Here is a 27,369-nt window from a genome sequence, read left to right as displayed (position 1 = left end):
AGACTAGATTTTTATCCACACTCGAAGCAATGTTGTTGATTTCACATTTCAACAAAATCACCCTGTGTCAGTTTGCTATAGGGGAATTAGTTACATTATTACTTGGTAAAAAATCCTAAGGATCTACTTGGTTTGTCCACCAAATCAATAAGGTAAGATATTAAATCAAGCAGATCCCACAAGACTTAGATTGGTTGGACAGGTTACTTACATAGAATGTCTCTGGGTTTTGTGCTCAAGAAAAGCCATCAAGGCTTCTGGATACTCAGGGGAAAAATAGGGACTTGGTTAGATGGCTTCTCCAGGTTCAGTTATGGATACCTCCAGAATCCACCCCTTTATTTGTCTTTCCAGGTTCCCTCCAAAAGTTAGTCTTTCTCCTGGTCTTATCCAGCTCTCAGGCAATATTTGTTCTCCAGCAATTTTTTAGTAGTCCCACTCAGATCATATCAGCCAGCTCTCCACTTTTCCCATTGTACATCTCCTTAAAAATCTTCAACCACTACCTAAATTATCTAAATGTTCAGGTGCCAGCTTATTGGTTCTAGATCTGGATTGGACATTTACTGTTCTCCTCTTTTCTCTGATTAGTCTCTTGTAGTTACTGGGCTCCATTCTTGGGAGTTTATGGCTCTACTCCTTGAACTATATTTCTGAACAATTTTATAATTGCAGTTAAAATCTACAACATGGCAATTTTCTTCAATTGACAAATGAGCATCATAAAATATACTTGTCTGCATGTGTCTGACCATGCCGGACTTAATGAAATGTGTCTGACGTTGGCACAATATTACAGGTTTGAATGGCAGATTTTTGTAATGTATTCAACAAATATAACAGTTATGAACATGAGATTGTTTATACAGATATCTAATTCAACAAGCTACCATCTCCCCGAATTTCCACGTCACGAAATTGCCTGGGAAGCCATAACTGCATTTCAGTTCATAATTGTATTTCCCGTGGTCAAATGTATATCGACAGACAGGTCTTCTCATAAGCATTTTAATGATATTTGAACCATCATTGGGCACATTCTGGTGCCCAAGATAATGGCCAAAGTATGATCCTGCATACAATCCTATGTAAAAATACATATGATAAGATCTGTATGTAGGCCTGGCCTCTGGTATTCATTGACCCAAGCCTGCCATAAAAGCACTTAACATTTCTCTCTCCCAGGGCTAATGCCTATCTGTCATTATCTTTCTTGAGCAGAGTGTATAACTCCACCCCCTCACTCATATGACAGTCTCCTGTAACCTTTAACTTGTCATTAGCTCAGGGATAGAGACCACACATTGAGTTTTTCATTCTAACTATTTTCCAAAGTTCAACCCATTAAGGGCTGCCTCTCTGTTTATACAGTTGGTAGCACCTCACCCCTATACATTCCTTTTCAGGCACTGTTGCAGCTTCAAAGAGATTTTTTTAGATAGAGTGGAGAACAAAGGTTAACTCTTGCATCTGATGGGGTAAGGCGAGCAGTTTGGGTGTTCAGGCCAGGCTGAAGCCAATTCTTATGAAAAAAAAACAGTGATTTTAAAAAAGATTTTTATTTCCACTACATGTTGCCGGCTTCCATGTCTTGTCTTCCATCCGATACATTTTGCTTCCATCTTCCTCCTCGCAGTTTATTTAAAACAGTGTTGTAGTATCCAACAGTTTCCTTACTGTGCGCCTTTGAATTCTCTTCTACAGTGTGTTTCATATTTAAAATGTTCCTTGTTCCAAGCTGCAGAATTTACACATTTCCATGGTATCACTATTTTAGCAAATGAACCTGTGTTCTCATGGTTTTGCAGTTGAAATGTACTGCTGGCCTTTTCTCTGCCACTCCAAAGTATGCTTTCCAATTACCAGAAAGTATGTCTGCATTTTTAAGCTCAAGGTGGCTAGGGGCAGTTCATTTGTGTCTTCGGTCTGCATTTAAACCCCATAGGCTTTAGACACAGAGTAAAAGAAATACATTTCCCTTCTCAGATTAGCTAATAGATCCTCCAACTTTGTCAATGGATGACCATCCACGCAAATGGAAGCATTCAAGCCCCTTAAATCCACACATTAGTTTGGGTAGAGCATTTATTGAGTGTGGTCCTATCTTAGGAAAGCAATAGAGAACTTTACAATCATAGGGGGGAAGAAAAAGGTTAGGGAGCAGAGAAACAAGGGAGTGGGGATCTAACAACAGGGGAGGGATGTACATTGTCAGCAATGGATCTACCAATCACCAGGAAAGGGAACAGTGGGGATGAGAACACCCAGTCTGAGGTATGGTTGGGATTGGAGGTTGTGTAGACTTAGGTGTTAGGGAGGAGACATTTCATGAAGAGGAGGGCTGTGAACACCTTCCTGAACTGTAGAAAATTGGAGGCGGGTTAGATGTTTATGGGTAGGAGGTTTAAGTGTCTTGGGGTGTAGACAGAGAAGGACTGTCTTCTGTTATTTTCCTTCCTACAGGGGCAGAGTTTAAGTCTGCACATACCCTTACTTCTGGTTAATTAGAGGCCTTCAGAGATGCTGAGTTTCACATATAGATCAATATCCCCATTCCTCTTTCGAGACATGACAATAGGGGTGGCCATAATGAAGACTCAATGAGCACCGTTATTTCCTCTTTCTGCATAAGGTCCAAATTAGCTGGCAACACCTTCCAAACTTTGAATGGCACCAATCTTACACCATGCCTTACCGGAACTGTACTGTGCCTGAACTGTTTGTAGTTTACAAATCTTTTCAAACTTCATAGATTATCAGAAAAATATCTTTATGGTTCTCCAAAATGTCCTTGTGCTCCATATTCTGACCAAGAGTTAATTCCAGCTCCTTGCTGCATATATCCAGTATGATTTTTAAACTAGCGTGTGCGTCCCATACCAAAACATTAACTCCCTTCATAACAATATATACATTTGTCCTTAGCTGAATGCCCTTTGAATTTAAGGCTTCCATTGAAATACCACAGCAATGTTATTCTGTCTCCTTCAAATATTTCAGGATTACTCCTCGGTCTGAATAATTTCAACTGCCCACACAATCTTCTGTACCAATATCCTCGGTTATGATGCTGATAGTAGCTCTGCCACGAGGTGCACAGTTTTCCCGCAGATCTTCACTCTGCAAATGGGTGTTGTCCCCCCAGGTTCTCTGCCTGATATGTTTACCATGAGTACTATATTCTCTGTTCTGTTCTTGTCCTAGTACTCATTTTGGACAATTGTGTTGACACAACTATTCTTGCACATGTGATTCATCCTAGTGAAATGATCCAGCCACTTGGAATTATTGCATTCCTCCCCTAGCACTGGAAATGATTTACTTAAGGCTATATGTGCAGTGCCACCACACAAGAAACATGTCCTCTGCTTACATGGGGTAAGTTTACTATACTTCCTTTCACTGAGTAATCCCTTTCCAGGGGAAATACAAGGTGCCCTGTAAACCCCATATTGTCCAACTTCAACATGTATCTGGCATTGGCTAGTTGACACTTCTATTTTATTGGCAAGTGGATATCTTGCTCAAGTGAGAGGCTCCTACAACTCAACAAACTCCTCTGAACCTTCTTGCTGCTACAATGCACCACCAAGTGGTCTCAACTGTGTTGATCTCTTCACTGAAAAAACTCACAGTCAGATGCCACAATGTGCAAAGCTACCATATATTCCTCCATAGACTCATCAACACCTTGCTGGCATGCATGGAATTCCTGCCTCTCCATAATTACAGTTGCCTGTGCCCGTATAATGACCCTCCAATCTTCACACAGCCTTTAGATTTTATTCCAGTTCAACCTCAGGGTCCACTATCTTTGGCAATTGGTGGAATAATGTGTCACCCCAATCCGAAAGCATTGATCGATAAGGCAGCCATATAAAAACCCTTTTCCCACAATCCCTTTGAGGGTAGACTTGCCCAGCATGGCTAGAAAGGTTGCCATCTTATATTAAACTATATCCACTATTATTGATGGAAGGGCTGCCATGAATGAATTTGTCTACATAAAACAAACACAGAAGCTTCAATATTCCTCAGGACTCAGTGCCAACATTTCTAAGCCATCCCACCTCCTGGTGTTCCTTATTACCTCAGGGTGATAAAAAGAACATGCAGGGGCTGCAGCAATACATCCCTCTTCACTTCAGCCACACAGTTCGAAAACATGCTTAAGCCAGAAATCTTTTTCACGGGCAGCTGCTCCCTCACAACACTGCCTCTGTTCCACCACATTCTACGCCGAAGGTCTCCACAAAACGTCATTTGATCCAATCATCCCAACTGTCCCAGGCTGAACCAAATCCCTAACTCGTCACCACTGACACGGTGAACCAACAGCGCACCAACCTTTACATAACTGACAAAATCACCAAAGATCACCGACAAATGCTCTGACGTGTTTATTTATTTATTTCCTTTGATATAGCACCCAGACCTGAGGGTGTCAGAGTGCTTGTACAAAGTGGGTGGTTGCAGACAGAAACAGGTATTGAGCAACGTATATACAGTTTATGCATATTTGTTAAACAACCATGTTTTTAAGTGTTTTTTGAAGACGAGGAAGGATGGTTCATTCTGGATGTGATCGGGAAGGGTGGGGGCAATGACACTGAAGCTGGAGCCTCCCGCTCACTTGAGGTTGAAACGCAGCATAGCTAGGGCACATCTGGAGGAGGAGCAAAGGGAGCGTGTAGCTGGTTTTGCTGAAATGCATGGAATGTCTCCCAGAATCACGCGGCAAACCCTAACCAACACGATGCACAGATGTACGGTACTACCAGCAGGAGTTCCTACTTCATAAGGTGAGGCAGTGGATACACGCAATTTTTAAATGACACACCACCACATTTGCCCCAATGCCTTTCCATTTGCTCGCACCGGATCAATTCACCTTCCACAAAGGCTGCTTCTTAAGAATGCTTTCCGGTGGCTGTGTGTGTCCAAAGAACAATAGTATTCACCAGGTGTTCTTATAGGACGCCATCAATGTTACTTGGTGGCCCTGGTTGGTGGGCTAGACCTGGGGAAGTGGGTTCTGCATTTTCTGCCACCACCAAAATATGACAGCCACGACTGTCCTTAGTGTGATTCTCTTCTCCTGGCAATAGTGAGGCTGGATCTTCACGCATGGGTGACACAAAACCAGCATATCATCATATAGAGAATAGAGGACGTTAGGAAGTCACAGGTAAGTCATTTAATGAAGATACCGCATTAGTACATGAAGAGCAGGCCTACCAGTGCCCACCACTCAGGCCAGTCCACACCTGCCATTGTCAGAACTCCAGGCAGTATTCTGTTCCACACGCATGCATTCCAATCTGAGTTCGCACTCGCGGAATGATGCTATCACCCGTTGGAACAAGGCATACATTTCAGACACTCGCAGACTGGAACATGGTGGTGGATGCAAGCCACTACACTAACTCTTCAAATAAGTGCCTTGTTGGCCCAAAAATCACTTCAGTTGGAAGCTCTTGTTGCAAAAATTATACCACAAGCAACAAAATGTACAGGCTTAATCCCTTTTAGTTTTGTGTGTAGAAAATCAGCAGAGGTTTGCAGGAAAATTTACAATGAATTCCCACCAAAACCTTAGCTTGAGCTATTAAATTATTCATCTTATTCAATATATCATGTTTATATAATAAATCACCTATGCTCGAGTTTATATTGATACCCATGTACTTATACTTACTGTTACTATTTCTTTACCGATGTGTCATTTAAAATCAAACTGCGGTCTAATAATTAGCTTAGATTTATGTGGCACACCAAAATACCAGAATTAAAAAAATATACTTTGAATAATATTTCTTAAAAGTTAAGGCAAACGTTCTTGTTCTGTATCGCATATTTCAGCCAGGAAACCATTTTCGGAATTCATAAGGACCTACACAATTTCTTCTATTGAGGGTGGCTCAACTACTCACCACCAAATGTCACAGCCTGCCCCATCCAGGCCGATCGTGTCATTTGATGAGGTCAAGTCTGCACCTCTACCAGATAAGCCAGAGCAATATCATGTCAACCTTTCTTACAATGAGTGGCAAAAAGCAGAATAACTAATAGAATGTACACTTAACTGCACAGGGCGATGTTAGGATCCCATCTTATATTTACATTAATGCAATTACCTCCTTTCTCAATTACAACCATATCTACAACATAACAGGTTTTAGGCATTGCCGCCTATATGTCTTTGGTGCTGAAACGGGTACAACATACTTAACAATCAAGTAAGTACTATACTCAGCTCATGAGGTGAGGTCAGCCATTTTGCTATTGTAAAAGTGCCCCAACAGGATCCTGCTAAGATGGCGATGACTCTGCTCCACATGTTACATGCTCTACATGCAGCGTTGGTGTAGGATCTGCATCTGTTGAGTTTTCCTGGATCACTGTTTATCAATCGTTATCCTACATACAAGAAGCACCACCTGGATATTACTCATTTCTAGTGCAATGTGGTATCAATAGGTGGAGGTGACCCAATATTTAATCTGTCTTTTTGTGTGCTACAAATATCCTTTAATCCTAAGAACACCTGACCTCCACTACCCGCAAGCGGGTTTGCAGTGGCACTGTGCAGATCATAGGTTTATGATGGAGTGGTTATCAATTGTCATTTCTGAGCTTTACAAACTGGGGTTCAATCTGCATTAAGCCCCACTTAGACCCTTTCAGCTTGGCATATCCTATGGACCAAGCGGTCAAACAGGCCAAACTTTGTGTTTCTTTGGGTCTAATGCCCATGCATTTCGCATCTTTCTCTTTAAGAAGATTAAACACATATAAATAATGTGCACATCTATGTCAAGCCTGAGCATCTAAAATGGTATATCCACCATTTTGGTGAAGGCCTCATTCATGTGTTATTTGGCTCACAATACAATGGCATAACATGCATGACAAAATTATCTGCTTCCAATGAAGAGGTGCTTTCTGGCCACAACGTATTCCCAGCATGTGAGGACACCAGAACTAATCACATACAAATCTATTCTATTATAGTTATTAACCCCTTAATTTGACCCCAAAATGCTAAGCTTTGTTTCAGCAGCAAAATATTCGAAGGCACTACGATCTGTGCCACCAGCAGGACACCCCTTAGATAGTAGATGGCGCCATTCTAGGTCATCATTGACGCCACAATCGTCCAAAGTGAAGGCAAAACATTGATTTGTGTTCGCTAAATAAAGGTGACCCTCAATGTTACCATCTTTATATAGCAATAATTTCAGGGTTTTATATACTCCTTTTTAGCTGGATTCCTCCTGTTTCTAAGAACTGTAATTATACCTGTTTTAATTACTCAATTTAATGGTATTTGATTTATAAACTTTGGAAGGCTGAAGGGTTCAGCGGGTGCTGCTTGGATTGTAATGTGCGACCTGCAGCCTGTCCTTATATCAGAGGTAAGCATTTAATTGTATGTTAAGGAATGTGGGCCGTTTCCATAATGGTTCAATAGATGTGAACTGACTTATGCCCTGTCTCATAAATATTTAACCAAAGATGCACTTAAATTTGGTCTCTTAAAAAATGAAAACACTGTTCAGTTATTCTTATTTAACATCTGTCCAATAGTCCTCTGAAAGTAGCACTCATTACAAGAACATGTCATCAGATAGATAACATTGTGAGTTTTGTAATTCATTAATGTCTTTTATATACAGGGTGCATTGAGTACCTGGTCAATTTTCTGGATCTCCAACTGAAGTGTTCCTGGCCTAGATGTTGTGACGGTCCTAATTTTTGGCAGAAATGATAACCAGATAAAAACGGTCACCATTTTCTCTGCCTGCCAAGGTTATCTTAGATCCAAGGCAAGCTCTGCTATAGTACACTCACAATGATATGCTTATTGTGTCAGGCAAACTGCTGAGTTCAGTGCTTATGCCCTGTAGAGTGTGAGCCACAAGGTTTCAACATGGCAGCCATATGGCTTCTGTTCTTTCAGGCAACAATGGGACACTTGAGGGTAAATATACTGCGACACTGAGGGTGACAGGGATGGGCAACAGGATGCCAAGTACTTGATCTCTTGTTTGGTAGGGGTGGCACATGCGCTGGTCTGCCAGGGTGGGGGGAGTCCAAGAATTGCTTGCCTGTTGGTAATGGGTGAGAAAACATGAGGCAAGTGAGGCAGGGTAGCAGGAGTACAGGTGTGTGTGTGCTTCAAATGTAACAATCACACATGAGGGAGGTGGATGTGAGTTAAGTGATACACGGATTTGTTGTCTCTGATTCCCCACTGAATCGCCCTCTCCATCCCCTGAACTGTGGGTCGATGAGGACAGCTCACGGGGTGAGAAAGGGATGCATAAGGGGGCCCTCTCAAATATATCAATGCCAGTGCATGTTTATCAACAGGCTGCTGTGCATACCACAGGGCTTGAGACGTATCATAGACAGCTTGGGCCTTGCCATTGCTGTCTACGATTTGGCTCCAAATCCCTCGGTGGACAACACGTTGCTAGATACCCACGTGCGATTCTATGCATGCCATGTTGAAGTGCAGCTCTCCTACTCTGTACACTGTCTCAGAGACTTACTTTGCAAATGGGGACCGCATTGCTGGTGTTCCCAATCCTGCAGATCTCTGCACATACCTGCAGCTGAGAAAGCATTTACGGGGTAGTGCATCTGCCCTCGTCACAGTCACTTGACAGAGGAGCTCGGTTATTGGTCCTCTGGATATGTTCACTGGCATCAGTTCAGGTCCTTCTTTGAGTTTCTCTTTGTCAGTGTGTGACTGGGTCTCTGCATTGTTTATGCCAAGGCCAAAGGCATGGCACGAATGCATGCCAGCTTTTCTACCTCAGAAGAAATAAGAACAAGTGAAAGAAATCAAGCCCACCATGGGCAACTGTGACCTACTGAAGTTTCATGATTTTGCATTTAATTAAGATGAACATTTGAAAGTGCAGAACATGTCTTGTGTCTGCCTTGCACTGGGAATTCTTTCAGATAATAATGGCAACGGTTATGGGACACCCAAGAGCAGCCACAATCATGTATTTGTATCTGAATAACAGCTGTTTTTAATTACTGAAGGATGCTCATTTTATTGAACTTAAGTAGATGATGAGGAGGCTGAGGAGGTTTTGCCAGGATTCCGATCTGTCACCTGCAAGACTCTTGGCCAGTGCTCTGAACCCTGAGCTATACAAAGGCACAGTGGGTTAAGTGTTCACGGCTGAGAGAACTTTGTATCCCGCCAGTTACAGCCCAGATATAGGGGAAGGTGTTCTCCACATGGGACCGTAATTATGAAACAAACTTCATCTGACCTAGAAAAACCACCTAGGTTCAAAGTTGGCTTTGATCAACTGGAAGAAATGAAGAGAAGTCACAACCACTAACTGAGCTGCACTGGGATATTCGATGCAATGTGTGCACTTATCAGGCCACTGGCCTTCGACAAACACGTTGCTTTACCCGGACCTACTCCACGCTTGGAAAGCACGTCCGTATTCGGCACGCTTTCTCCGACCCAAGCCATTCCTCCTTCACCTGTTGCTCCCTTAAGCGACCTTTTTGCATCGGGAATCGTATAATTCATCAGTTAAGAGTTAAATACATGAGGATCAGCCGTTCAAATTCTGGCAGGGCCGACTCAGCCTTTTACCATTCATTGTGCTTAGACTGAACCCCAGTAAACTCTATATCACTACTTGCAGCTCACAGGTAACTTAAAAACGGTATCCAAAAAACACAGCTGCATTGTCAACAATCTGACATCAAAATATAGCATGTGAGCTCCCCGTTGTCTCCCGCCCCCCCACCTCACATTCCCTGCTGTTGAGTGCCGGGGTTCAGACGGTGCGCTGGTGGGGCCTGGAGTACAGCCACTCAATGCCAATGTAGTGCTTCCTGGCTCCCTCCCCTCTCACATGGCACAGCCATGCCCCTGCTGATTCTTAACTGCGGCATGGGATCAACAGGGTGGGCGTGGTGGCCTGAACATGAAAGCATCACCCATGACTCCATACCGCTGCTGTTCGCAACCTGGGGTCAGCCTTACTGATTTTCATCAAGGCTCTAGCAGAAATCAAAGGCCACCAGAACATTCGAGGGTTTAACAGGGCGTGTGGTGACAAAAAGCGGCCCATCTTCCAGCTTTTCAATTTGATGAGCACGTGTCGAATGAGCACACGCTAGCAGCAAGCCCTTATCATCTGCATTTGAGTATGCTTTAATAAAAGGTCTATTCACGCCACATAAATTATGCACATTAATAACTTTTTAATTGAAAGCAAATGTCGAATGTGGGTCTAATTGAATACAAAGTCAATTGGAGCCATAGAAACCGCACAATTTAATAACTCGCTTAATTGCAAGAAAGTGTGAGTGCTAGTGGAGGAGGTGTCAGGGGAGTAGACTTTTTGCCAAGGGAGCCTTTCATTTCTCATTAAATGTTGGCATTATTTTAAGGCACGCAGGTGCCTCGGATGATCATTCCGTCCTTTCTCCTGTTTTGAAGATCATATTTCCTGGTTCTTGTCTGTGCCACTAAATTAATGAACACACGGCTGACATCTCTCACTGTAGAGTAGATTTACTGTTCCTCTGGCGTCATTTGTTAGGCCAAGCGAAACAGAATCTCAGAGCGGCGTTACGATTGTCTTGGAGATGAGCCTGCACCCTTCTGGAAAGATTACAAACCAGCAAAGCTCATGGAGTCCGTTTTCTGAAAAAAACCATGTATTGCGCTAAGCAAGTCTGTGAGTTATACAGCCATTGCGATGGGTATCTGGTCATTGCATCTAATGCCATTCCATCGAAATGTTTCCATCCAAAAAATGTCCATCTAATGCATATGTTTTTTGGGGGGGGGGGGTAAAGGGTTAATTTTTATTCAGGTGCACTTTAAAGGGTATAAAACAGGAGTTTGGGGGGAACCCCCTGAAAAAAGAAAAAAAAGGAACCCGTCCCAAAAAAAAAAAAGCATTAGATGGAATCATTTTGATGAAATGGCATTAGATGCAATGGCATTCAATGCAAAGCCCATAAACCATTGCGATGCAATTTACTACTTTACAAAACGCTGCAAAGATGGTAAGCCTGGTATAGGCTTCCCATCTATGTCCAGTTTCCATTCAAAGTGACACAGAAGGGCAGAAGAAACTACACGCCACACTGAAGTCAGTTCTTAGAGTCCTGAAGTTTCTTTCTTTCTTCCTTTAATACCCAAAGGTTACAGTGCTGGTTATATATAGTGGTGCATTATTGTGGGTCCACACAGCGCTTCTTGCATATGATCATGCACCATTTTATGTATATCTTTACGTAAGTAGTAGGAGAAAGTTTCAAATGGTCATATCTTCTGTCAGGACCTCGCACTTGCCAGTTGTAATCACGTGCATCCTTCCGCTCGGCTCATGTTCTCTCTGCCTCCTAGCGACCATCTTACCAGCATGCGGCCGAGTTCCCAGAAGGCCTGCCTTGTGAAGGAGGCCTCTCCCTCAGCCTGTTGAGTTGAATAAATGTGGAATTTCGGCGTGACTCCGGCCACCTCTCTTTTACAGAGAGTTTTACTGGATTGTCCTCATCAGCTCACGGAAGATCCGCCTCTGGCCCACCCAGTTGCCCCTTTCTCCTCTTTTGGACTGGGGTTTGTGGGTAATGATTCTGAGCCTCAGGGTTGCGTTCATTGCATCCCAGTAAGTAAAGAGGTTCCCAGGGAATTATTCAGAAGCAGGCCAGAGAGTATGGAGCTATTGAAACAGCATCTCCTTTTTTTATTTCAATTTACCGCTAGATGACTAGTCTATAATTATAGAGGCTTCTTTGTGGTGTGCACACGGGAGCATACCAAAATAAAGGATGAAAAAAATGTCAAAGCCCAAAATACCAGATTTAGATACGCCCATGTTACCCTATACATATGTGGGCGGTGGGTTAAGTTAATAAAAAGGGTGGATGCATACAGAGGGAGAATGCAGGGGATCTTCCCCCTGCATATATATGTCGTAACATCGGGTAAAAAAAACATATCAATAAATTGGTATTTTGGGATTTGAAACGTTATTTTCGAAATAATCACATAGATCCGTCTGACACCAGTATCGTTCTCACTTCTGCTGTCAATCTATCATTAAGTTAGTGCTATTCAGATTGTTTTATACTGAGCCCCCCCTCCTTGGGTGAAATTATTGCTTCTGCTTATATTTTCTATTAAAGGCAGTCACTTTTTACGGTGCCTCACAGCTCCCCTGGAAATCCTTTGGGCCCCTCTACTGGGTTCAGCCCCACAGTTTGAAGACCACTGTATTCAGTAATCATTTGGAGACCAAGAAGAACTTAATTTGAGAGGAGATAGTTTGATGGGAGTAAAAGGTGAATTGATTTTCTGGAAGAAATAAACACCTCAATGAGTCTGGCAAACCCCTTTATTCCTTTAAACTAGATGCAACCCTCTCATTTATCCTTCCTGTAAATCCTGTCCCCGGGGCATATATGCAACCCATCAACACAGTTGCCGCCCACAGAGCGTCGATTTGATTTTATACACTAAACATTGGGGAGAAGCAGAGATCTGCTTTCCAGAGCACACGGTGCCCTTGTAAATCTCCCCTCAGGATCAACAGTGTATGGATGTCTAGAAACAGGTTGTCTGCCTTCCTCTGTCGCATCCCTTCCAGTATTTCTTTCCTTTTGTTGGTGATTCTATCCCCTTTCCATGAATAATCATTTATAGCATAAATTGGTTAGCAGGCATTTTTCTCTCTAGTCCCAGATGACAGGTCGCACGACCGCATCACATATAATGCACCATAGCGTATGGACCTCCAATCAATGCAATGCCGCCTCCATTGTTCGATCATTCCAGAGATGCTGAGCTGTTGTATTAGTGGCTTTCCATAGAAAAAATGAGAGAAGTCAAGACGCCATGTTAACCCTAGGGATCGGGCATAGGGATAACGTGCACACATGTAAATACACAACTCTCTTTCACACCACCTCACAGAAAGAATACACCTAGCCCCTCTTTCAGAAAAATGTTTTGGTGAAGATGTCCAAAAACATTGCTTGATACACTGGCTGTCAACACCTGTACAGATATAGCAGCTATTGCTGATTGCACTCTGCCAGGTATGTTATGTGGAGCAGAGAAATCCTGGACCAGGCATTGGCCAGCGTTAGGGGCAGTGCGTACCTGGCACTCCACTTTAATTCATTGATCAGGCTTTCAAAAAAGTAACAAAAAAGGGACTGATGAGGCTTTGCCTCAGGAGGAATCATAGGGTGAGTTTTTCAATACTTCTGTGCATCGGGGTCTTGACGCTTCAGGCATTTTCCAATGGCTGGTGTCTTCTTTTCAGAGAGATAATGGCTCTTTTCTCAGTGAAACTACAGAGGGGAGTGACCAGGGTTGTGTTAAAGCTTTAGCTTCCAAGTGCCCAGAGTGGAGTCCAAGAGAGATGTACCCTCGCCCAAGGTACCCTTTTCCCAGCATTCCAAGCGGTGTCTCAGATCATGACATGTTTGCGCTACAGCGCTGCCATTTCAGGAGTTCTCAACTTTCAACTGAGAAGGTGTGAGAAATCGGGGTAAGAAGGCCTTCTCTTCTCAACCCGGCTTCTTCTCCGTGATCATAACATGTGTCCTGTTGCTGGAACCGGGAAGGAATACTGACCTAAGTGCTGGGTGATCAGGAGAGCAAGCATAGAAATATCATGCGGCTGTTCATCAGTGCCTGCATATGCCATAGGGGAACCTACAACTGGTTTTAAAAGCCCCCTTTAATCACCAGTTGTGAGCCGTCATTGTCAGCCTGATGAAAATCAAACATTCAAGTGAAATGAATAGATACTGGAAGCCCATATGTCCCCAGGCATCGCACCCATCCCCTCCATGTGAGTACATGAGCTGATAGCACATGTGGTTGTGCCCTTGACCCCTATTTACTGGAACATAGCCTGTATTATCAGCACATTTGTCTAAAAATGCATCTGTATGAGACCTTTAAAATCCCACAAAAACCCAACCGGTTCCCAAACGAGGTAAACCAGGGCCAGTGCATGTCTATACAATTGTAACAAGGAATTGGAGTGGGTTTCTGTGTTCATGCATGAGTTACCCATTTCCCCACCATTGTCAGAATTGCTGGGTAGACCAAGTTGCTTTCACATTTCTGGTCCCAGCTTGACCTCATTAAGCAACTTCCTTTGGTCCGCTATTCCTTGCCGTGGTCATTGAAGAACACAATGTTCCATTTAATCAGCCACATAAGGGGTTGGACGTCCGTGGCCTGCCTCGCTATCATTTCGTTCATTGGTGTAGAGAGCCATGCCACTATCAAGACCATGGAGGATGGTCAGGTTTGGACTTGTGGTTCAAGGTAGGATGAGTTTTTTTCAGGTGGTAGATTTAGTTTTTTAGGCAAGACTTTCTCTAGATAGTCAACAGGTTTTCCTTTTTCGACATCTTTTAGAAACTCAGTGACCTCCTTGAATAATTATCCAGGTCTGCAATGGTTTGTGTTTGTCTAGTCACATGGGAAGGCCTCCTTCCTTCCTTAATAGTAAAACAAGCTTGTCTTCTGACATATAGATTCTGTCTTCCAGCTCCTCAATGTGCGCAATGTGCGTATGAACCCCATCCCCCATAGTCCTGTTGCAGTTCCATAAATGTCTGTTTTATTGTTTCCTGGCAGTCACCACCTGATCCACCACCTCCATCAAATAATCCTCCTTTGATTGGCTTCCTGCTTGGGGTGGGGGCTTGGGGTGGGGCGGTGTGAAGCAGGAGCTGCTGCTCTCCTCCCTCAGCCTTTTTCAAGTTTGTGCTTCTTCCAAAGGTTTGTTCTTGGCCTTAAGGGCTCCTTCCACCACCGTCTCATCTCTCCCCATCTTCAACGGGGATGGCACCTCAACCACCTCCTTTCCTTTGTATTAACAAAGGGCTTTCAGGTCGAGTGGAAGTGCTCTTCCTTCAAAATGCTGGCTTCTCACTGTCCCTTCTTCAATCCGCAGCCCATTGCTTTCCTGGACCAAAAGAGGTAGGCCAGATTGTTAAAAGCCGATTTTGAAAAATAAAATCACAGTTCTACACCCCCATCACTGTTTTTATCTCTGGCCATGCAGCCGCAGAAATGGCTTTGGTGGCTTCAGTGAATGGGGTACTCACGTACATAGAAAGAGAAAGCAACGTAGAGTGAGACAGAGGGAGGCAGGTAGAGGCAGAGAGAAAGGGAGGCAAAGGAGACGGCAACCGCAGATCAAATGTGTGAGAGACAGAGAGAAAGAGAGGAAAAGGAGAAAGAGAAAGCAACGTAGAGTGAGACTGAGGGAAGCAGGGAGAGACAGAGAGAAAGAGAGGCAAAGGAGAAGGAGAAAGCAACGTAGAGCGATACAGAGGGAGGCAGGGAGAGAAAGAGAGGCAAAGGAGACGGTGACCGCAGATCGAGAGTGTGAGAGACAGGGAGAAAGAGAGGCAAGGGAGAAAGAGAAAGCAACGTAGAGTGAGACAGAGGGAGGCAGGGAGAGAGAGAGAAAGAGAGGCAAAGGAGGAAAAGAGCACAGATAGGAAGTGTGAGAGACAGAGAGAAAGCGAGGCAAAGTAGAAAGAGAAAGGAACGTAGAATGAGACAGAGGGAGGCAGGAAGAAACAGAGAGAAAGAAAGGCAAAGGAGACCTGAGCACAGATAGAGAGTGTGAGAGACAGAGAGAAAGAGAGGCAAAGGAGAAAGAGACAGCAGCATAGAATGAGAGAGATGGAGGCAGGGAGAGAAAGAGATGCACGGGAGATGGTGAGGGCAGATAGAGTTTGAGAGACAGAGAGAAAGAGAGGAAGAGTAGAAATAGAAAGAAACGTAGAGTGAGACATAGGGAGGCAGGGAGAGCTAGAGAGAAGGAGGGGCAAAGGAGAAGGTGAGCACAGATAGTGTGAAAGACAGTGAGAAAGTGAGGCAAAGGAGAAAGAGAAAGCAACATAGAGTGAGACAGAGGGAGGCAGGGAGAGACAGAGGGAAAGAGAGGCAAAGGAGACAGTGAACGCAGATAGAGTGAGACAGAGAGAAAGAGAGGCAAAGGAGAAAGAGAAAGCAACGTAGAGTGAGACAGAGGGAGGCAGGGAGAGACAGAGAGAAAGAGAGGCAAAGAAGACAGTGAGCGCAGATAGAGAGTGTGATAGACAGACAGAAAGAGAGGAAAAGGAGAAAGAGAAAGCAATGTAGAGTGAGACAGAGGGAGGCATGGAGGGACAGAGAGAAAGAGAGGAAAAGGAGAAGGTGAGCGCAGATAGAGAGTGTGAGAGACAAAGAGAAAGACAGGCAAAGGAGAGAGAGAAAGCAAAGTATAGTGAGAGAGGGAGGCAGGGAGAGACAGAGAGAAAGAGAGGCAACAGAGACAGTGAGCACAGATAGAGAGTGTGGGAGACAGAGAGAAAGAGAGGCAAAGGAGAAAGAGAAAGCAACGTAGAGTGAGACAGAGGGAGGTAGGGAGAGACAGAGAGAAAGAGAGGCAAAAGAGACGGGGAGCGCAGATAGAGAGTGTGAGAGCCAGAGACAAAGAGAGGAAAAGAAGAAAGAGAATGCAGCGTAGAGTGAGACAGAGGGAGGCAGGGAGAGACAGAGCGAAAGATAGGCAAAGGAGATGGTGAGCGCAGATTGTCAGAGACGGAGAGAAAGAGAGGCAAAGGAGAAAGAGAAAGCAACATAGAGTGAGACACAGGGAGGCAGGGAGAGAGAGACAGAAAGAGAGGCAAAGAAGAAGAGAGCACACATAGTGTGTGTGAGAGAAAGAGAGAGAGAGAAAGAGAGGCAAAGGAGAAAGAGAAAGCAACGTAGAGTGAGGCAGAGGGAGGCAGGAAGAGGCAGAGAGAAAGAGAGGCAAAGAAGAAAGAGAAAGCAACATAGAGTGAGACAGAGGCAGGGAGAGACAGAGAGAAAGAGAGGCAAAGGAGACGGTGAGCGCAGATAGAGAGTGTGAGAGTGAGAAACGGAGAAAAAGAGAGGCAAAGGAGAAAGAGAAAGCAACATAGAGTGAGACAGAGGGAGGCAGTGAGATAGAGAGAACGAGAGGCAAATGAGATGTGAGCTCAGATATAGAGTGTGAGAGACAGACAGAAAGAGGGGCAAAGGAGAAGGAGAAAACAATGTACAGTGAGACAGAGGGACGCAGGAAGAGAAAGAGAGGCAAAGAAAGAAGAGAGCGCAGATAGAGTGTGTGTGGGAGTGAGAGAGAGAGAAAGAGAAAGAGAGGCAAAGGGGGAAGAGTGCAGATAGAAAGTGTGAAAGAGGGAGAGTGAGGGACAGCGAGAAATAGAGGCAAAGGAAGGAGAGCGCGCAGATAGAGAGCGTGAGAGAGATAAAGAGAAGCAGAGAGCAACATAGTAACACAGACAAAGACAGGGAGGGACAGAGAGAAATCGAGGAAAAGGAGAAAGAGAGTGCAGAGAGTGTGAGAGAAGGATAGCGAGAGAGGGCGAGAGACAAAGAGAGAGGGGCAGGGAGAGAGAAAGACAGCGAGAGACAGAGAAGGACAGAGCTAGATGGGCGTATGATATACCTGGCACAGCTACAAGGCAAATTATTGAAAACCAGTCGCATTCTAGTTTTTAGTATCTAGTATCCAGGGCGCATCAGAGATAGCTGCCCTTGATGGTAGCAGGTGCAAAATGGTGCATGCACCTGCGCATCTAATAGCAGTGCTTGGTAAAGCCCAATGCCTATACACATGCCAGAACTGTTGCCTTTCCCAATGCTCGTTTTTAACAAGAATCAGTGAAGGACAGGGAGAGTGCTTATAAGTCGAGTGGCTGAAGGCAGACCTGGTTAAGGCATTCTTTTCTACACCAGTAGTATGGTTACTGCTCCAGTTAAGTCATTGGCCCTCATTAGGACCCAGGCGTTAAGGGGTTTACGGTGCCGTAAACGGCGCCGACCCTTAACGCCTGATTCCAAGGTCCCTTTGCGGGATGGTGATTTTAACGCCTGCTTTTTGCAGGCGTTAAAACCTATGTCGCAAAGGGACCTTGGTGCTAATTACGCCACCATAATTTACGGTGGCGTAATTAGCGCCTTTCCCCATTCCCATTATGCCCTATGGGGCAAAAATGGGAATGGGGAAGGGTAAAATGGGAAATGGGGATTTACCGCCCCACTCACCTTGGAATGGGGCGGTAAATCCGCCAACCACCATGGCGTAAACATAGTTTACGCCATGGTGGTAAGGGTACGACCCAGGCGGTAACTTACCGCCTGGGTCGTAATGAGGCCCATTAACTCTCAGAAAACGGCTATGCAAAGCACTAGCAGGCACTTTGAGTGCAAGCTTTGATAGTAAGGGGTGATTAAAGCTCAAAGAGTTTGCCATGAGGAGGTGTTTTGGGCGGGGAGGGACAGGTACTGCGTGGGGATGGACATAGCGAGTCGCATGGCCACAGGTCATGAATCAGTGGGCAAATAACAAAAGAACACGTACAAGCTTTGTGTCCCTCCTCATATGCCATTTCTTCCTATCCTATTCCCATGCAACATATTTGGCTTATAGGTGGTGCAAGTGTCCCCTATCAGCCCAAACTAAAACGCAGTCTGAATGAGCAAACGTTTTCTAGCATTGCAATTTCACAAAATAACGTCACCACATCCACAGGCAAAACAGTCATTATTTCCAACTCAAGAACGATAACACAGTAAGGTGAAGTATGAATAAAAACATAGAACTTAATATCTAGAAATTATAAGCAAAATAAAGTCGGTCTCGTCCGTAGGCATTGCACTATGCAGTCCCGTTCATACAATTTCTTTCCAGAATTAATATCTTCGAGAAAAACCTGCACACAAAGGACATGAACGACAATGTCTGGCTACTGTTTTGGTCATTCTGAAGGCGCCAACTCGATTTTACCATTTGGTGGGTGAAAAAGCTTAGCTCTAAAACCAGGTACAATTAATCTTTCTGCTCACTTCTCCAAATTCTCCTTTTTAGACTTCAGCTTCACTCTCATGCACTGAGCATTCAGCCTTTTAAACGTCAATACCATGACATATGTCGTTGTCATTAGAAGACCGAGAGAGTCCTTTCACATTGAATATCAGTGAGATATAACATAGCATTTAATAGGGTTAGTGCAAGGCATCTTTCGTACCGTAGGGGAGGGAAACCATTAATCAAAACATGAAGTGTTGTATATTAAATCATACAGGCCGCTAGAGCTCGCTCAATGTTCTTATCCGCGAATTGAATTCCATGGACCTCATCAGAAGTCTGGTGGTATTCCGGCAGTAAGACCTCCTGGTTACCGCCAGCATAAATAGCGTTACCGCTACTCGGTCCGGCACTATTAGTGCTGGATCACAACTAACGGTACAGCAGTAAGTTACCATTCCCCATTGAGACCCAATGGGGTTAGGGGTGCTATTACTGCTGGTGGTAATTGTGCCAGCGATAATAGCACCGTAAAACTGCCAAAAAAGGATGGTAAGGCGACATTGTCTACCTCCAGCAAAAAGCTGGAGGTAAAACTCCCACTTACCGCCCAACTCATGATTGGGCCGACCCTTAAATGCGGCGGTACTGCCAAATTTTAGGGCTAAGGCCCAACTCATGATGAGGCCACATGTCAGTTTAAATCAGATTTCTCATAGATAAAGCTTTTTCACTATGTACTTAAATTTAACATACATTTTCAATGTTTCTCCATGCATGGTGGGTCACAATTATTAACTATCATTTTTGGGTGAAGAATTAATTTTAACATAATCCACAATTCATAGTGTGGCTTATAATTGCAGACTCTCCATGAGAGTTTCGGTGAATAACCTTCTTCAGGAGTGATATTCATCTGTCAAGAAGGAACCACGTATCTGATGCCAGAAGGGAACTGCATTGGCTTCCAATAAGGCATAGGATCACCCACAAGATCCTGACATTTTGCTAGAAATGTTGAAGAGATACGGCACCACAATATTTGAAGGACCAGACAAAGGTAAACAAACCGGGCTGTCTCCTGTGCTCTCAGGATAACCTTAAAATGGTCCACCTGAGGTACAAGTTCATTAGGTTTGGCAGCACAATCTTTGAAGTCCAGGCTCCTCTAGCCTGGAATGCTCTACCAGCATCCTTTAGATCTGCAGTCTTTGAAAAACTTGTGAAGTACCACCTCTTCGATCTCAATCCAGGTTAAAGAGTCACTCTCATACAGCATCCTCCTTTCCAGGCACTGGCATTTGTCCTGTACATGTCTTTTCAGGGGTGGGTGGATTGGGCACTGTGAGGCCCACAGGCATGTGGCACTTTATAAAAATTAAATAATAATAATAACACATTATTTTTTTTAAAAACGTGATACTACCATGCAAACTAGGTATGTACGTTCAATGGTCAAAATTATACAATTCATACATTTCAATAATGAAAAGCATCAATGTGCAAATAGTTCACCATCATTTTTCATTGGTCAGTGTGTGATGATATTGAAAATAGCACAACAGGGGCATTTGTTTTCTAATGGGCTGCACAGACTGGCCAGCCCAGTACAAGTATACTGGAGGTAGGACATGCCATTTAACAAAAATATACTGACAGCAGACCAATAGGAGTGGCAAGGAATTTGGCATCCCTCAATACCTCTGTGCCTCGTCTCGTGGTGAGTACCTGTTACACTATGCACATCACCACAGTAGTGGTGGTAAACCGCCGGGGGGACTAGGAGGGAAAAGGTAACAGACAGATGTAAGTAGAAGTATCCTGGCAATTCCACCAAGGGGGTCTATGATAGTGATCGGTCGGATGCATGTCAGCTTACTGGTGTTGTGTGTAAATGAAAATTAGGTCCAGAGAAGGAAAAAGACTGCCCAATTTGGCATGCAAACGTGAATGTGGCGATGAATGTACAATGCAGCGGTAATAGTTTAAATCATGTTATGCATTCACTTGCATTCACATTTATTGATTGATTTTTGATGTGAAAAGGATCAAATGCAATGCTAATGACTTCTGAGTGCTCCGAATCTCATTGGGTGTGCAGGGGCCACGGGGAGGTTGGAGAATGTACTAATGAGAAGAGAGGAGAATGGTAGATTTAAGTACATTTACAGCGGAAACGTTCTGCCTTCTGGGATCGGTAGATTGTGTGTCTTGCACATTCGCTTGCACATGATTGAAACATGTGTGTCTTGTGCATTCACTTGCATTTGACATGATTGAAACACTTGTGTATAGGCGCCATACAAATGTTCAATAAATAAAGGATTGGCCTCCATGGGCATTAGAATGTAGCTTGCTCAACCCAGACCTGCTTGAAGTGCATGTGTTGTGTGAGGATGTGCAGTTGTAGTATGCCCTTTAGTGAATGAAGGATGTACTGGGTGGCAAGTATCACTATGCTACCACATTGCATGCAGATATCCCTTTGATCAATTCATGGATGCACCGCTGCATATGCACACATTACCTGTCTGTATAGGAAACAAAGTGTAGGCCTAGGCAAGCACACATTTGTAGCAGTGCATTTCAAAGACATTCTATTTTTTTTTAATTATTTATAGTGTATTAGATCCTAAAGGAACTTTTCACATATACACGTAAACGGTTCCTGTATGCATACCATAATAACATAATAAAAACAATTCATTAATTCACACTAATCATAACAATACAATGGGCCTCATTACAAGGTTGCCGGTCCGGTAACAACAGTACCAGTAAACTTGCCGGTACTGTTGTTACCGGACCGGCAAACTATGAGGTCTAGTCGCGGGTGCCTTTCCACCCGGCAGGGCTCACCTGCCGGGCGGAATGGCACCAGCAAGCAGACCTGCACGGTGGCACAGGCACTGTTAATAATGGTACCTGTGCTACCGGCCTCCCTATTCCCATTGTTGGACTTAAATGGGAATGGGGAGTAATTTTTACGGGCACCCGGCAAAGGAGAATTTTCGGTTCCAGCGGGGCCGGAATGCCCCGGTACAGCCCCATTGCCGTGTATATTGGCAAAATTCATTGCTGCATATTGATTCATATCTGTGTACATATTTCGACAATCCATTCATATACAGATCACTTAGTCTTGTGCACAAGGTTAGAACATGTTGAGGAGACTCAGGAACACAGGCATTCTACATAGTAGACAAGTTCTCAAATCATGTGGAATATGCTGCTGTGGGCATCTTGTAGTCAAGGTTGGTAAATGATCCAGACGCATTAATGATGTAAAACTTCTAATTGCAGATGACGCCCATTTGATTAAGTACCTCTAAGGTTTCAAAAACAGCATTAAATAAATGTTTGGCTTGGATATCTCTTCTGTAATTCCATATGCGAAAATGTTGTCTCCAATCCGATTGTTTCAAATTACAATAAAATTCCACCTTCAAGAAGGGAAAATCTAAGGACCAATCCAGAATCCAAGGAATCCGTTCAAACAGACAATGTACAGACTTTTCCCATTCAAATTGTCTGCCACTATAGAAGTGATTTTGCATTATCTTGCCCATGCCATTTAGAAGAGGACATGTATGATCTTTGACAGCCTTTAAATGCAATTCTCCCTTCTTTCTTAATAACTTACCTCCCAATATATCTCAGTCCCAGTTCAAGTTGTATCAACTTCATTGACACAGCTTGCATCAGCTTTAAAATTGCATGCCAAAATGTGCCCTCAACAATTTTTGAAACACTTGTGTACAGGTGCGTTATAAATGACATATCATATCATATTTACAGCCGGGCAAAAACTCTGTCTATACAACATAATAATTTCTAACATGCTGTATCCTGATGCCTCTTTAGCAAATGTCCTAAACAGAGCTGATAACATAGTGGTCCAGCGGCATTTCCCATCAATTAATGCTGTATATTTGTCATCATGCTCCAATTCCATCCCCAAATATATGCACTCATGGAGTAATTCACCCAAGCCCCTAAGTGAATGAATAGGAGCGTTCTTACAACCCCTTAATCCAGTGCACACATATCTGGTTTTAGCCACATTCAAAATAGGATTGCTGGCTTTCCTATATTGCCACAATTCAAGTACAGTTCTACGCAGCCCCACATATGTGCAATCCATTGTGATGATGTCTTCCACATATGCAAGCAATTCTATACGCTTACTACTAATATTAGGAGGACAGTTGACCGCAGTTCCGCAGTTCTTAGAAAAATGGGCAGAGAAATAAGGTTTTCCTTCTGATGCCCTAACCCATGGCATTAATTAGTCATGATCAGGAACTAAGTAATGAGTCAGTAGGTGATTTAAAATGCCTCCTGTTTTGTTGTGGAAAGCCAATGATACCATGGAATGATTCATGACTGATCTTTCAATGTCACTGTCTGCCTTCATATGTCGAAGGAACTAGAAGTGATCTGCTGCTTAGTCATGCCCAGTCAGGAGTACCTCTGACTATTTGCATCCAGTAGATATCCACCCACCATCACCCACTACCGTCTATCCAGCAATCACCTGAGGATGCTAGGAGAAGAAACAAAGAGAAGTGGAATTTCCCTCCATCCAATCACAAGAGGAAAGCTAGAGAGTGTGAGGATGCACTATGATTTGCAATGAGACTTGGTGTCATCAGCATACACACCGCGGTCTAGATTGCAGCGGCTGCATACTCCACTCAGCACAGCACACATTTTGCACAGCACATGTGTTCGTGTAGTGCTGGTACATCCATAAAAGCTGGCCACACACAGGCATGCATGATAGGCAATGCAGTGCAATGGGGATGAAATCTGCCAACACCACTATCATGCATGCAAGCATTCTTGCACTGCTCACTTAGTACTGGTGCAGGTCAACCAGCATGCCAGGCAACACGTGCATATGCAATGTGAGTGTTGTCTAAGTGTGTGCCCATTGTGCCGCTAGCCTTTACAGCAGTACTGGTGATAACACATATGTTATAGATTCTGGATATTGGACTTAGCATAGTTAAACTCTTCTATAATCTGTCAACACATGTTGAAACACACACAGATTTCCTTTCATCTACATTAATAACTGCTTAAACCTGTGGAAACTCGCTTTCCTGACTAGATAAGGTCCATTTAGATTCCCACTGCTCCTCAAATAACTATTTATTTATTCATTTGCAAAGGTGTGCATAAAAGCCCAATCAAGTCATGCCATGCAGGATGCTGCTGTGACCCGGCCTAGCAATGACACATGTTTTGAGAATTCACAGAAAATCACAACATACTCATACTGCATGCGTGGCGTGTCCATGTGATGATCATGTCATCATGTCCTGTGCTCATTCACCGGGCACAACTTTAGTCCCTACAAAAAACCCATAATGAAACATGTCAATATATATAAATGAAAGACCAGTAGCCTAAGAATAAGTACATACATTGTCTGGATTTTGACCTTAGGCACCAAACGTCTTTCCTGGTCACCGAGTGAGCTCCCGACCCGGTGAGAGTGATTGCACCATCCTAAATGCCAGGACTCTGATATGAAGGACTTGGGATCATAAGAAATGCAAGTGAATCAGACATGGTTAGCACCCTCTCCCGTTAGAGAGTAGCTGGCAGCTTCCATCTCATTAGATTTGAACAGATGTCCGCATTAGCACAACCACCATCAGAAATGCTAGCAATTAGCACCCTGGTTGCCAACTCCAACGGGCTCCAAAGATTAAATGGGCTTAGAAATCTAAGCTTCCCACTCATGAATGCTGACACACAGGGACCGGACAGTCCATGGAAGCTTCATGTGTGAATTTATTAGCGGTTTGTGCCTCCATTAATCTTGATGCACACACTTCTTCCAGCTTTTGCTTACATTTTATGTTTTGTGTCTTTTATACTCTGTACAACACCCTCGTAGTCTTCTTAAAGCATTGACCATTTTCCAGGTAGAAACACGTTGGGGGTCATTACAATACCGGCGGTAGCCGTGCCAGTTTAACATATCATTTTTTTTCTGGCGCCCACAAATGGGCAATTACCGGGTCATTACGGCCCCGCCAGACCCGGTAATTGTCCATTCACGGGCGCCGGAAAAAAATGCTCCCCTTTCCCATTGGAATGGGAAGGTCGGATGCACCAGCATCATTCAGAATGGTGCCGGTGCATCCAACTTACTCTACACGCGGGTGCCGGGTGGCCTGAGGTTGGGCTCTTCCGGTAGTTATTCTGTATAATCTATTTGACCTGGGCTTCAGCTACCTCGTCTGTTTAATAGAGTACAGCAGGGTTTTCTTGGGTTCAGAAGGTATGTAGTGTCTGCTTTGGCAGGTGTACATATTTTCTACATTTTCCTGAACGCTGTGTGCTGCTACTGTGTGTTATTAAAATGTGTGTGTGTGTGTGTGTGTGTATGTGTTGTGCTACATGTCACCTTCTCACTGCTTGACAGCCCTTGCCAACCTTGCATGGAACAACATTTAATTGTAAATATGACTTAACAACACATGCCAGAATATCGCATGGCATAATGTAATGCATGATAATGTGCTGGTATATCATAGCTAACAAAATTGAAATTTGTAAGGACGAATTAAGTTAAAACACAGTGATGGAAAGAAGTGGAAGGTGTGGGGGGGGATGTGCATGTCTGCTTGTGTGTGTGTGTGTCCTCACTTAATCTGGGTACTGTGCCAGCAACAAGATAAATGGGGAATTATGAAATACCTAGACATGGGTTTATGGTCTTTCCATCGATGGAAATGCATCGAAAAGCAAATCCATCGATGGAAATGCATCAAATGTAAATCTATTGAAATGCTATCTTTAACATGTAAAGGTACATGTCCATCGAATATAGGAATGGACACGTTTCAATGGATATGTACTTTTAAATATAAAAGAGCATTTCGATGCACTTATTTTTCAGATTAAAACGTTACATGGAGCTGTCCAGTGCTGAAATCTTCAAAGTATTTCGGCACTGGCCAACCTCATGTAACAATTCATCTTTTTGGGGGGGTTCCCCCAACCCCCAACGTACCCCCTAACCCTAAACCAACTCTAACCCCTGCCCTACCCCTTACACTAACCCTATCCCTAATTCCAACACTTGCACTACCCCTTACCCTAACCCTAATTCTTAACTTAAAAAATCCATTGAATATCCATCGTATTTGATCCAATGAAAATGCATTTCGATAGAAAGTATTTTCAATGAATACAATTCAATGGAAATGATTTAGATGAATAGATTTTCGATGGAAAGTCTAGAAACCCTAGACATGTAGATCCTTCACACACCCTTTCAAAACCCAGGCGGCATAACTTTTTTTTAAAATCTTTTTTTTTATTGGTTTGTTTAAACCTTTAAAACTGAAAACCTTGACTTCATTCTCTTTATCCAACAATGGTTTACATAAAATCAATTATCCGTTAGTCCTTCTCACTTCCTAGTGCCATATTGCGTCTTATTTTTAGGATCCTTACAGGTCTAGCTCACAGCTAGTCTCAGCCAAAAGGTCTCTATGTCTTTCAAAAAGAGTGTCAACGCAAATGTCAGTTTTCAGTCGGTTCCATCGAACATTAGCTGCCACCACTCATCTGCACTTAACGTTTGTTGTTTAACGAACAATGGACCCAAGTGCCTTGCTCCTAGGATTCATAGCGTTGTGCAGAATAACGTTAGTTGTTTTAACGTTTCATTGTGTAGGGCACAGAATTGACATGTTTGATTTAGTTTGGGATACTTTGACCATATGCTTAGTCGTTCTTTTGTTTTGAATGCATTAAGTCAAAAATGCATATATAGAGATCTATAGTTTTTGGTCGGGAAATAGCAAGACATGTTGGAACTCTTTCATGGCACCGTCAAACTGGCCTGGTCCTTTTAATCGGAAGGTTGAAATAACCTGCTTGGCTGGAACAGCACGACTATAGCTCTGCTGAAACAGTAATAACAGTGACATGTGTGATTATCTGGGGCCGTGTGCAATGTGACACGGTATTTCAATGTATGAATTGACAGGTGAGCCCACTCCGCAAAGCTCGCTCATGTATGAGGGTATCATGTATTTGAGCAGCACCTCTGGCAGGTGGGTCATCCTATGGTAAGGAGCGTCCTAATATTGTTGCTTGCACGCTAGATTTCTTTCAGCAATTTTGATTGTATTTTATGAACTGGCGTTTGAGCAATGTTGCTAACTGCCAGGCTATTATGCAAGTCTATGCAAAAAGGACGAGCATATTCGTCCTTGGCACTCACGGGGTTACATCTCTGGGAATCTATTTAAAACTGGTGCAATTCTTACTGGCAGAGGATTTATGATTGGCATGTTTGCTAGTTTGCTTGTGTCACACTGTGCCAGCCACTACTTCCCTGCTGTGGCTCAAATAGTTGTGTACTGTATATCCATTCATTCTACTAGGCATTCAATATGCTGATGGACACATGCATGCTGTGCTGTGGTGCAATTCTCTTGCATACCTTTGCAAAACT

At 43.6% G+C, this 27,369-nt stretch overlaps 1 protein-coding gene across 3 annotated transcripts in view; it reads left to right on the top strand.

Annotated features, from left to right (window-relative positions):
- GRIA3 (glutamate ionotropic receptor AMPA type subunit 3) overlaps positions 1-27,369 on the top strand; it is a 1,487,966-nt gene that overhangs the window by 372,607 nt on the left and 1,087,990 nt on the right. The window lies entirely within an intron of this gene.

This window comes from Ambystoma mexicanum, chromosome 5p, assembly GCF_040938575.1.
Source record: "Ambystoma mexicanum isolate Mex_15411 chromosome 5p, UKY_AmexF1_1, whole genome shotgun sequence".
Lineage (NCBI taxonomy): Eukaryota > Metazoa > Chordata > Amphibia > Caudata > Ambystomatidae > Ambystoma > Ambystoma mexicanum.
The sequence above is the reverse complement of the archived record's forward strand: the minus strand, read 5'-3'. Positions and strand labels throughout refer to the sequence as shown.